Source organism: Culex quinquefasciatus, chromosome 2, assembly GCF_015732765.1.
Source record: "Culex quinquefasciatus strain JHB chromosome 2, VPISU_Cqui_1.0_pri_paternal, whole genome shotgun sequence".
NCBI classification, from domain to species: domain Eukaryota; kingdom Metazoa; phylum Arthropoda; class Insecta; order Diptera; family Culicidae; genus Culex; species Culex quinquefasciatus.
The window spans coordinates 187578688-187591744 of record NC_051862.1 but is presented as its reverse complement, the minus strand read 5'-3'; the positions used below and the strand labels follow the sequence as shown (position 1 = coordinate 187591744).

Here is a 13057-nt window from a genome sequence, read left to right as displayed (position 1 = left end):
TACTGTCGAAGCCATTGCATCGTAAAGAGGAAAGATTGAGGTCAAATTTTGTACCGAGCAGCAAAACAAATGGTGTGCTAGTGTGCGTGAGCTCGGATTTAGATAACTCTTTCTGAAAAAAAAAAAAAAAATACACGCCACTTCTATGAGTTATTTTGATTTTTAAGTTTAAATCTTAAATTTTTAAGTGGTGTCACGATTTTTTCGCTCAAAATTTTCGAAGAAATAGCCTACAAAAAGACTCACGAAAAATGCAAGATGGTATGTCTTCCCTAAAAAATAAAAAATCATTTACTAAAAGTGTTTTTACGCCAACATTTTCAATAACCGGTAGTGGAAATCGATTCTCCAGACAATTTTACACGAAAGTCTTCATATTGACCAATGACCTATGTCCAATCCTTGTGAGATACAGCGGGTTTAAAAATAAAAATGTAGAAAAAATAGTTTTTTTGTTGGTTTTCGACAATTTCTTAACGACAGACTTTATTTTTCTGGCTCGGAAATATTTTTACCAGAAAGCTCGTCCCATTTCCCATAAGTTTGTCTTTGACAAAATTCAAAATAGCTTGCTCTGGATTATATGATTTGTGTTGGCAAATTTCAGTGAATAAAGATGTAATATTCCAGATTTTTTAATTATTCGAATTGTAAAAACAGTGTAAATAAAAACAGAGAAAATGATTATCCTTGCGCCCTGTCTTGATACTACCATCCTGCGCTCGTAGCACTATGATAAGGAAGTAAAACACGAACCAACAATTTTGGGCTCAAATCCCGATAGCGCAAAGATATAACTTCAACTCACGAAAGTGTTAAGGTTCTAAGTGTGAGAGTGAGTGATAAATATCACGTATCTCACCAACTACATTTGGCACCCAACTTCCAAGAAGATTTCAATTAACACTTCGTATGAAATCACCCCCCACATCTGTCGATCAAACCCCGATATCGATGATAATGGTAATGACGGGCGCCACAATATCTGTTACCACGCGAATCGATGCTGAAAGTAAAATTACTACTTCTACACCTACCCAATATGTACCGCGAGACGCCGTTATGATAGTGTTCCGCGGAAGTCAATTACAAGCAACGCCATGTGGTGGCTTGCTGGAAATTGGCTGGTGCTTGAAAGATGACGCGATAGAGACTTCTTTGCGTATATCAAGAGAGTGAAAGTTGGATAACACACATAGCTATGATGTTGTGAGGTAGATTTGAAGATTTGCTAATTGCCTTAATGACACTAGGAAGTTTTTTGTTTCTTTGCTTATTTTTCGGGGTGGTTGCGTTACTCAAGCGGATGTTTTTAGCTTGAAAGTTGGTTGAGAAAGGGAACGTTTTTAAGGGTTCACACGTGTTATGCAAATCCATTAAGTATAACATACGCGGAGATTTCCTCATGTCAAGAAAGTGAGATTGATCTTCAAGCTGCGTCACCCTAAGCCGCCCTCCTTAGAATGTGTATCCCAGTCGACAACGACTTGTTGGAGTAGCGGTCAGGAAATTAATCAATTTGTAACGCCCCTGAAGTGGCACTTTGTCACACACAAGCCACCAGCACCACCGGGCTTGTAGATCGAGTACGATGTGACGCACACGCGTGATTTTGCCGGCCGGCTCACAAGGAAATCAGACACTGGAACGAAAACCGCTAGTTGTAGCGGGCGCCGCCGCCGTTGGGTAGACCCAGCGGCTGTAATTACTGCGGGTATACTAATCGAAACTGTACCTACCACCAGGCTAGTTAAGCACAGGTTCACTTTCGAAGGTACCGTTGGGATAAATGCGGCACGATACTGCGGACAGCTGGATTTGAAGACGGGGAATGATTGAACTGAACTCTGAGTTGTTTTAAGAATTTCATTTGGTTAAGCTTATGTTCAATAAGGTCATCTCAATCAGCAGATCTGCACCACTCGTTAGGTGTAGCTTCCTTAAGGTCTAGGAAGAAACGTTGTCGAAGATCGCAAGTCGATACGACATCACCTTGCAAAGTTATAGCCATTTGATTAATCTTTAACAAATTTTGAAAGGGAAGTTTATTGTAAACTCGTGAATTAACTCTAAAGTATAAATACATCTTCTTGAAGGTATTTAACAGGTTGAGATCAATGCAGTCTATCCAGCCTAGAAATGATGAAATTCACACGACATTTCTGCTGGACGTGACTTCTCTCACGCCGTAGCACCCAACACACCCATGATCAAGTTGCGCCGTAATAATTACACAAATCACGACTGGCGAAGGTCGTCATCAAATCAAGCAGTTTGATCACACTTTCTCCCAGTTTAGTGACGCGCCTTCGCGAATGATTCAGCATGGCCTTCACATTCCCCTTTCATCCAGTACCCAGTCTAAAAGGGCTTCCCAGAACTCCACGTTGAGCTAATCTGCACCACCACTGAAGTCACCGGCGTTGATGAACTCACGTTTGGACTACTCAAAAGCTCAAACGTTGATCGTATACCAAAATTGGACCACCGCCCCTAAGATCAAGTTCCCACCGCGGGGACGGCGCAATAAAAAGCTGCTGGAAAAACACTCTCAAGTTCTGAAATGTTGTTCCCGGCTGGTCGAACATCTGTGGGCCTGTTGGCGGCGTCTGTCACCTAACGCGTCGTCATCTACATAGCAGCGCTCACTAAAATATCATTAGAACCGGCTCTGGCCGCCGGCACGGCGAGAACAAGTCCGCGTTGATTATGTATACAGTAGGAAGTCTCGCGCCAAGTCGTAAAGCGATCGCATCAGAATGGTCTCGCGAAAAATTAGAATTCTGAGCTCGCGTGGAAAAGTTTGGTGTTTTGTCGAAAGAAGTACCAGGAAATTGAGCCTCTTTCAGTGAATCTGTGAACGCGCAAAAATGACGAAAGGTTTCATGAAGAGTTTCTCCAGGGCAGTTCTGCCTGAGCGAGGTTTGTGTTTCATAACACTGGTTTACTGTTTCTGCGCGGTGTATGACTCATGGGAGCTGTAGAAAACTTCCCCAGGGGAGTTACTGGTGGGTCGAAACGGGATTTTTTCAATCTTTTCAGAGAAGACAACCGTGTGATTGTTTTGATTTCCGCTCGCTGTTTCTTTTTGTTAAGATCCGGTAGTTGAAAACTTTGCATTAATGCTTACTACTTGTTAAATTAGGTACCACATATTGTAAAAATATTTCAGGGATATTGAAAAACACCCAAAAAGCAAAAACTGAAAATTTGGTTTATTGGACCTTTTCAAAAAAAAAAGTTCAGATATTTTGTAATACTTTTGGATTTTTTTTAAATTAAAGCATAATTTTTTAAATAAAGTGTATTTCAATAATATAATCCAATGAAATCGTAAAGACCAACAATTCATAAAACCATTGTTCATAAAAGTTCCTACAAAAAAATTAATAAAACTCAAGCAATATGTCAGAAAAAAAAATATTTGAAAAAAATGATCTGGATAGGCCATTTATCGTCTCTCGTAAGAAATTTAAGAATCTAAAAACATAATTTCAAATTTCGTACCTAATTTTCGTAATTTAAAAAAAAAACTACTAAAAAATTATTTCAGATTCGGATTAGAAATTGAATTTTCTGCAAGTAGTAGTGTTGTGCTTCAACAAAAACTTTAAGGGGTTACATACATGTAAAAAATCACAAAATTTCATATTTCAGAAAATTTATTAAATAACCTTAAAAAATGATTTTCAATCACTTCTGAAAGTTTCATGAAGATATTTTATGATTTAAGTAAGTAACAGACGATTTAAGCTGAAAATTTTTATCCTTTTTAAAATAAACTTTTTGAAAATCGGCCTTTGTCATGCACACAGGACCGGTTTAACGAGTCTTCACCAAAATTTTGAGCCGATTTGGTCAATGCAGTGTTGAGATATCGTGGCACCCGTTTTTTTGAAAATAATTCATATAGCTGTATCTCGGCGAAGATACAACCAAATGTCTTCAAATTTATTTTGTTAATAGTTGAAAATGTATATTTTAATGTCTTGAAAACAGATTTAAAAAAAAGTTTAAGTTTGTGCTCAAACCAACCTCTGACATTTATGCCGATTTACATGTATGTAACCCCTTAAATAGAACTTGGCCTTAACACTTATTCGTTAATATGCCATCGTGTAACGAGTCCTATCTTTTAAACAAAGTAGCACACAATCGACGACTTGTTAAACTTTTTCAATTTATATCAGAACATTATTCTAACATTATTTTTTAAACCTGAAAGTTGTATTTTATGCAAAAAATAATAGTGTAATGATAGATTTTTTTAAATCTTATTTTGACACAACCATAAATAGAAACAAACTTTAGAATTGATTTTCAAAAATGGTTATTTATTTCAATTAAAAAAAATTGGTGAAAGAAATATATTCGGAAACAAATCAGTTAAATGAATCAAAACTTCAAATTTCCAAGCCTAATTCCAATATAAAAGACCCAAAAGTATAAATAAAAAAAACTTCATACATTATTTACATTTCTCCACTAGTACAACTTCTCAAAAAAAAAAAATACAAAATATGATATTTGTATATGCCCTTTTATTTTTTGAAAAAAAAATCATGGCGAGGGACAAAAACATAGAAGAACATAAAATTTCAGAAGCCTAATTTGAAATATTGAAATCCGGTATCGGGGTATTTATTGAAACCTTACCCAATTTCTGAAGCAACATTTTAGGAGGACGGTACGACAATGCTCCAGTTCCAAATTTGGTCCGTCCAATCTAAAGATATCGTAGAACTCTTTAAATAAAATTTGTCTTTCCAAAAAAGAAATTACATGTTTGATATTCATTGCCATCATTTCAAAAATCATGAAATATTTCGAAACTTTCTGAAGTGATAGAAAGTGTCAAAAGAGATGATTTTTAAAACATTTCATTATCTGTTGACTCTACATGTTTGTAATCCTTAAAGTTAAAAGAGAAACATACAGGCCAACGACCACGATTAGTTTTAGAAAACGGCAAATATTATCAATATTGCAATTTAAGCATAATTAAATGACTATTGAAGTTAATATCATAATTTTCATAAGATTTCTTAATCATATCCCTTATCCATTACACAATGTTTTTGAACCCAAAATAGAACAACAACATAATTTCTGATCTTGTAAAATATTGTAACGACCTTCATTAATATGATTAACCGAGAAAAAGAATTCAAACCACTTTACATAAAAATCATGATGTAACAACTCACTTCCTACTACATTGACACTTTATAACTGTCCGTTTTTCTCACACAACATCGGTTCACCATGTGCTCGACAAGAACACAATCCAGAAAATTACGTCAATTTGTTCTAAAAATAAATTCACACCTTATGAAAAGCCATTTGTACTACCACAATTTCCATTAGAATTTGTAACTGGATGACGCATTAAGGAAGCTGAAACAGTAAATTCTAGATTAAATTTTCAAAATGTCCTATCTGCATAGGAAACCCATGAGGGATAGGTTGTTTTGAGAATTAAATCTAGAATTAAAGATGTTTGCAGAATTTTGCAGGTGTCTCCCCCCTAAATTTTAAACCTTTGATGAAGTTAAACATTTCACACTCACTTTTTCCCTTCTCGAACTTGTTTTTCTTCTTGAACAGATGCTGTTCGCTAGCCCTCTAAGGCCGTTCTATTTTTAACTCCAAACAAACCAAGGTACGATCGGTATTATGAAATTGGCACTTGTTTTCACCTTCTGTGTATGCGCAGTGCTTTCTTCCTGTCAGTTTTCTTCCCCGTACCTTCTTTGCAATTTAAATGTGTGCCAGATCGGTCTCAGCTGTGTTTGTTTTGAGTTGGTAAATTAGCTCACGGCTGCTGCTTGCACTATTTTCTTCTGCTTCTCTTGCAACGGTAAATAGTATCACACACACGCACACTCTTTCACTCGTAATTGGTGTCACTGCGAATGTCGAATGCCATCTTTCTTTATCTTGTCCCAATGACCATCGTGTGCGCAGTGCACACACACACACACACACGGTGACACGTGCCAACAACGATCTGAAGATCAAAACAAAACTTCTCGAACAAAACCGTTTCGCTCTCTCTGTCTCTCTCTCGCTTGGTTCGGACGATTCTTCTCTCCCCACGGCGGAAGGTACCGGTGTGAACGCGTTCGCGATCTGCGATCGACTGATTCTGGTCGATGATTTGCGGTGCGCCTCAAGTCCAAGTTCGGCGTCGTCAATCGGCAAGTTGGGCTGGCGTACGCCACGATGCATGAATCCGCAGACCGTTTGATGTTTTTTTGTTCTGTTGCTTTTTCTGCGAGCAGAACAGCTGAGTGGGTGGTATGGGGTGCAATTTAAAAAAAAAAATCAATTCAATCATAACTTTGAGGAAAAATTAACTTATCATATGTTTGGTATTTCTTTCCATCCAATTTTATTGAATCTAATAATAATAATTTACTTTTTAAAAACAAGACTGAAAAAGGAAAAAAACTATTGCAAAGTATATTTTATTATGTTTTAAATCTGTTCCAATAACCTATCAAATAAAATGATTAAGCTTTACCATCATTTAATTTTCTTGTCCACAAAATTTGATAAAATGTTGCATGTAGGTTGGATATTTTTTTAAATAATTATTTAAGCATGCACGGCAACCATGGAAGTTGATATCTTCCTATTTTAAAATTGTCAAACTAACGGACTCAATTCAGCAATAATATGATTGATAAAGAGTAAAACTTTGTAGTAAAATAATTTTATAAATAGTAATTTAGGCCGTTGCAAATATTTTTCAAAGTTCGAGAGTTTCAATATTTCGATGTAATTATTTTTTCTCGTTTTGTCCTCATCCATTACCAATTTACTGAAGACACCAAATCGATTTGAAAATCTCTTCCCTTGATACTTATTTTTGAATATTTACATGCCATTTTTGTATGGACAGCTGCAAACATTAATGGAGACTTGTATGGACGAACAAATGAATCAAAATGAATTCTTTGGTCATTAGGAAGTTCCCCAAAAAGTTTCCACTAAATCAAAATAAGATAAATAAAAATTTCACGATATCTACCGATTTTATAGCGAATGAACATCTGGGATAAAAAAAAAAAGATGTCAGAAAAAAGATGTAATGTTACATCAGAAAATTTCAGTCTTAATTGAGGTAAAACTACATCATTAAAGAGATAATATTTAACCTTTCAAACTTACAGCTTCCAAATCTTTTTTTTTTACTGTGTAGATAAGTATGACAAAAAATTCAAATTTAGAAATAATACATAGGTAACATTTATTTTTCAGAATCCTTGGCCTAATTTTATTTTTATTTATTTAAAATAGGATAATGTCCTGGGGTGTTAATCGTCGATTTAATTTTTATTTTTTGACAGAAAGTGTTGTTGACTTGATAAAAATATGATCAAGTATGAGAATCTAGTGTGAAATTGATAAAGATTTTTGCATGGAAAAGATTCTCTCAATATATTTTCAATTTCCTGCAGCGTGCATTAAATTTCAATCTATTTTGTTCTTATTTTGCCTGACAAATCGATCCAATCACGAGTTTGAAAAAAACTTTTAAGATTATAACTTTATTTCTTTTTATAAATTTTCTTAAAACAATTATTTAAAAAAATGAGATTATGTCAACTGTTCAAAAAGCATGTATAATTGAACTTCAGATAATCGCAAAATTTAAAAAAGCGAGGATTCGTATAACCAAGGAGAATTAATCAAGGATACTTTTGGTCCAGTGCGTGGCCGAATGGTTACGCTGTCCGCTTTGTAAGCGGATGATTCTGGGTTCTATTCCCATCTGCTCCAACCTTCCATCGGATGAGGAAGTAAAATGTCGGTCCCGGCCTTGGTTGTTAGGCCGTTAAATCATTCCAGGTGTAGGAGTCGTCTCCATGCCATAAGTACAAACAACACACCAAACCAAGCCTACTCCGGTGGAATCGCTGGCGGCGGTTGGACTCACAATCCAAAGGTCGTCAGTTCAAACACTGGGGTGGAAGGTTCCTTGGAGTAAAAGAGGTTTGGGTGCTCTCCCCATTCAAGCCTTTGGACTCCTAGGTTCGAGCAGAAACTTGCAATAGAGACCACAAAAGACCCGGGGGTCGTTAATGTGGATGTTTTTTTTTTGTTTTTGTATTTTTGGCCCATTAAAAATTCTTTCAACCTCATTACATTTGATAAATTTCATCAAGTTTGTCAACAATGTGTGAATTTTCAGGATTTTAGCACTGAATTTAAACTGTTTAAAGATTTTTTTTTCTACAATCAATAGGTGCTATGGCAAGCGTAAAAGTCAAAAGAACCTCGCTAATCTGCGATCAATCAATTCTTGTCTGAGCGGAGAATTATCTCAAAAAGTAATAATAAAAAATCAATAGAATTGATTTTAAGAAAACTGTTTTGCCATTTAACCTCAACTTCCACACATTGCTCGCGTACAGCCTGTCAAAAATTGAGAGCCAATCGAAGAGAAACAGAGAAAAATACCTGAGAGAAACTAACCACATGGGCTTGAACTTGAGTCGTGGCCAAAACTTTGCTCTACACTTTTCTCAGCTTAGGATTAGACGGGAAGTGTTGCTTGCTAGCACTAGCCAGATACTGATTTTATTCGCATAATGGTCTTATGCGGAAAATCGCTTGTACATTTGAGGAATTCAAAATATAAGTTTATAATTCCAACTTATATTTTGATGATATTTTTTGTGAAAACCTAACGGCAATTTAAATTGAAAATAAAAAAAGGCAAATGAGACTCCCATGTAAACCTTGTAAAAATTATCGAATCAGAACTCGAGCAAACCCACGTCAGACTCCTACGAGCGACTCAGAGACCACGCTTAAACACAACTACAAGAGAGGCTTGCTCTAGGCGTTTACGTTAGTCAGCGGCGCGTGAAGCGTGCCTCTCTGCTCTCTTTGAGTGGTGGTTTGTGTGTGAGTGTGTGTTTATGTTTTAGCAGCTTAACCGACCAGAGCAAGTGCACTTGGCATGATCATGACCGCGAAAAAACGTCGCGAGTGTCCACCTCGATTGACTCTGACGAAGCTTCTTCGGTAATTTTAGCGGTTAGAATTACCACGCTTAATGACAACGTCGAATGAATAATTCATGCTTAGTCACATTCTTATGTCATTATGTTAGAACTTCCTGTACGGAAACAAGTCTTTTTGGCATTTTTCTAAAAAATATTATTGTGAACAATTTAATTGTTTATGAAAAAAGTCAGCTTCAGATTCGCAAATAATCCTAATTTTTATCACATAAAAATTTTCCTGCGTGTACTACACATGTCATAAAAATGAATCCCCTTAAGCGGATGCGAATCTCTCTCCTGGGGGGTTCCGCCCAGGGGGGCGACATCTATATCTCACTACAGGCAGCTCGCCCGCAGCCAACACAAGTTGTCAACTTCGGTACCAGAACAAAAGGGAAATGTCAACTTCGGCTCCAGCACAAAAGAACAGCTGTTCGTTACGGAACCAAAACAAAGCAACTGCGCACTGTAAAAAAAAGTGCAAAAACTGCAGGCATAAAATGGAAATAAAGTAATTATTGTTTCTATGTAAAATGTTACCGCAATGCACGTTTAAGAGTTAGTGTATGTATGTGAGGTGATTTTTATCATTTTTTTTTTTGCAAAATAAACTACTAAAGTTGGGATTATTAAGCACACATCGGGCTGATGACCTCATTTAAAGTTGTACTTTTATCACATGAAACGTTTAACTTAACTACTGTGTAATTTGACTTTTACTAAAGTAATTCTTATAACAAAAATTGAATTATTAAAAAAAAGAAATATTTTTGTTTTCACTGTGCGCAGTTTGCGCGCGTTATCAATCTCAATCACCCAAGATGGCTGCCGTTAGCATCCCCCTGGTTCCGCCACTTGAAGGGACAAGCACTCTGCTGCGCGGCTGTGTTGTCGTGGTCGTGGTCGTAGGTCTAGGTCGGTCAAAGCCAGTCTGGTCCAGCTTGGAGGTGTTTGAGCGAGATATACGAACATGACTTGCTAAACTGCGACGGAGACAACGCTTGTTGGAGTTGATCGCGATCGTACGAGGGAGCCGCAAGAATCGTGTCTACTGCTAATAAATTAGGAAATATGGATCACCACGAGAAGGAGTTGGTTCTAAATACGGACAGAATCGTGATTTAGTAGCAGATTTCGGGCTGTAGTTGCTGACTGAAGCGACCTCCGGTTTCATGAAAAGGGGTGTCATGGTCAGAGATTGGCAAAAAACGGTACTTTGGTTGAGGTGTATCTTTTATACTCAATTTAAAGCAGTTTAAGTTAAACTATTCAAACGATTTGGAACTTGACTCAATCAACTTGATCTAACATAAAAACAAACAATCAATATGGCGCGACATTCCGCAAAATAATCCTGACATTACACAACAGCTCGTATACTTGATACACTATACCGTAATAACATTTCGTATTCACCGGTTGGCAAGCAATCTGCCGGCACCCTGTCAATTAATATTCTTCCAATAAATAAGTCCGCTGAATGAAATTGACACTCCAAACGGCGAGATACGTTTTGCATATCTGGAGCAACATTTGAAAAGGGCGGATAAGCATTTTGACAGTTTTAACTATTTTGCTAATTCTTAAGCTTTAGGATATTTTTTCACAAAACTCGAAGAGAAAAGCAATAGCTGGTCTCCCCAGCTACCTGTCAACACTTATGGATTTGTTGTCTAGGATCTTGCAAAAAAGTTGCAGCTGTCAAAATGTTTATGCGCCTTTTTCAAATGTTGCTCCAGATATGCACGAAGGAAATCCTCCTTCATTTGAGCTTGTGTTGTGTTTGCCCTTTTGGTATAAATGAGACGGTACATGTTTCCAGAATTGAACAAAAATTTAATTAAAATTGACTTTAAAAAATGATTATAAAAAAATCATTTTCTGTTTGTTTTTCTATGTAAATGTTTTCATCATGTGTTTAAACAATTAATAAACAATAAATAAAAATATAAATTAAAAGTTTGAACCGTGATGCATGTCTACAAATAGATATTATCATTTTTCTTATTTTATATTTTAGGCCAAATTAAAAAAAATAAATTATTTCTAAAACAAAAGATCTAAAAATTTCGCCAAATTCCATTTTTTAACATTGAAAACGAACCAACAAATAGGAAAGTGGAAGGTTCAGGCTAATCATGTGACACTTAGAAAAACTCATTTTCATTGATTCGAATTCTTTTTCAGGCTGTTTCTCAGAACTGACGGATTTTTAAAGTTTCAGTGAGAAAATTTAAGAAAATTTTCCAGCGCTTCAAATTTATAATTTTTTTGGGTGCCTTTCCTTTGAAATTAAAGAAAACAGAAAATGTTTTCGAAACTAACTTGTGATAAAAAAAACCAAAATTTTAAAATGGAAGTTAATCAAATTAATTACATAATTCGCAGGTTTTATTACAGTTGTTTGCAGTAGTAAAAAAAACTTATTTAAACCTAAATATTATTTTAAAAGTGTTGAGTTCAAATACACATCCAACAGCAATTGGCAAAACGACATTTAACGATGGATAAACTATGGTTCCCTTGTAACCAGTGTTGCAAATGAGTGATAGAAAAGCAATTGACAGCGATGTCATTCTCTCTCTATCATCTCCTTCCCTTTTCCTCGACTATGCGCTCTCACCGCTGAGTCTCTCAATCTCTCTGAAAACTGCAATGAGAGAACGCGAGATGGCGATTAGGATCCGACCACGCATGACGTCCCGTTAAACTGCCTTTGCAAAATTGGTTTTGTGGCGGCTTTTGTGATTAAACGCTGTTGCGGTAGGATGCTCGTGGAAGCGGGAAAGAGAGAGAGAAAAGGAAAATGTCAATCGCGAGTGTGTAAACACAAAAACGTGTTCGGCTATGTTCGGCACTGAGAGTTTCAATAAGGAGAAAAGAGCAGTTGTATTTGAGGCATGAATATTCAGGCGGGATAATTGTAGTTGCTGAGAGCTGATATTTTGATGTTTTAACAACCCTGCTTTTAACTAGCTGTCAAATTAGAGAGTTTCTGTCAAGTAAAGCTACGTTGCTAATTTTTCATTTTAATTAAATAATCAATTTTAAACTCTTCAAGATCGTAAGATGTGTCGTGTGAACAAAAAACTCTGCAACATCGGATGAATGTTAGAACCCAACTAACAACACACTCAAACCACGATGGTTTGACACCACCTGTTGTCAAACGAACGAGGTCACTTTTTAGTTTGACACCTCTTTTACACGAAGTTCACACATACTAACAAACGTTTGTTTTGATAGTTTTCGTGAGCGCCGTGTAAAAAGTGACGGTTCGTCACTATAAAGTTCAACTTTGTCAAACCAACAGGGTTCAAAAAAAAAAGTGTCAAACGAAAAAGTGACCAACTACCGGGGGTGAGTGTAAAACTTAAAAACATTTTTTTATATTTTTAAATTACTTGCTGCACCCTAACGAGGAGGCGCGAACCCAGAACGTAAACAACGCACCATTTGGCGCAGGTTCAGCCGCAACGCCTTCGTCATCGTTGCGGGTCGATTTACGTTACAGCCAAGACTGATTTAATGCAAACCCACGCGATCACTGCAGCGCATTAAAACCAGTCAACGGAGGAGGAGGAGATACAGATTTAATGAACATATTTTCAAGTACTCAAGTACTAAACAACGAACACAGAACAACAACAAGATGCAAATTCTGTTGTTTTTGCCATATCGACGTGCAAAAAAATGAATCTGTTGTTGTTTGTCGCAAATCGACTAGATACGCTTGAGAAGATTTTAAAGTTTGGCAGGTGTTCGCAAAAAAAAACAGTTCATTGAACGCAGCTGGAGTTGTTAAAAATCTCAATCAATCTGACCAAAACTAGCCGCCGGGGAGCTGTCTGGTTTCCGTTTGCAATTCGTCAACCCAAAATTGATCACGACGATCATCCGCAAGATTGATAGCTATAAACCCCCAACGACCTTAAAGGTCGTCTCGACTGTCAAACGAAGAACTATTCTAGCAGAAAACAACCAATTCTTCCATCGTCTCTTAAATTTGTCTCTCTAATGGCCCGAAAACCTGTCTG

The 13057-nt window shown here is 36.5% G+C and overlaps 1 protein-coding gene across 3 annotated transcripts in view; it reads right to left on the bottom strand.

Moving 5' to 3' along the window:
- Window positions 1-6155, bottom strand: part of LOC6045096 — a 28566-nt gene extending 22411 nt beyond the window's left edge. For 2 of the 3 annotated variants that reach the window (XM_038254303.1, XM_038254304.1), the window contains exon 1: window positions 5571-6155. The gene's annotated coding sequence lies outside the window, so the exon portion shown is untranslated. The remainder of the gene's footprint in view (window positions 1-5570) is intronic. The other variant, XM_038254307.1, reaches the window with a different exon arrangement.
- Between the last annotated feature and the right edge of the window lie 6902 nt (window positions 6156-13057).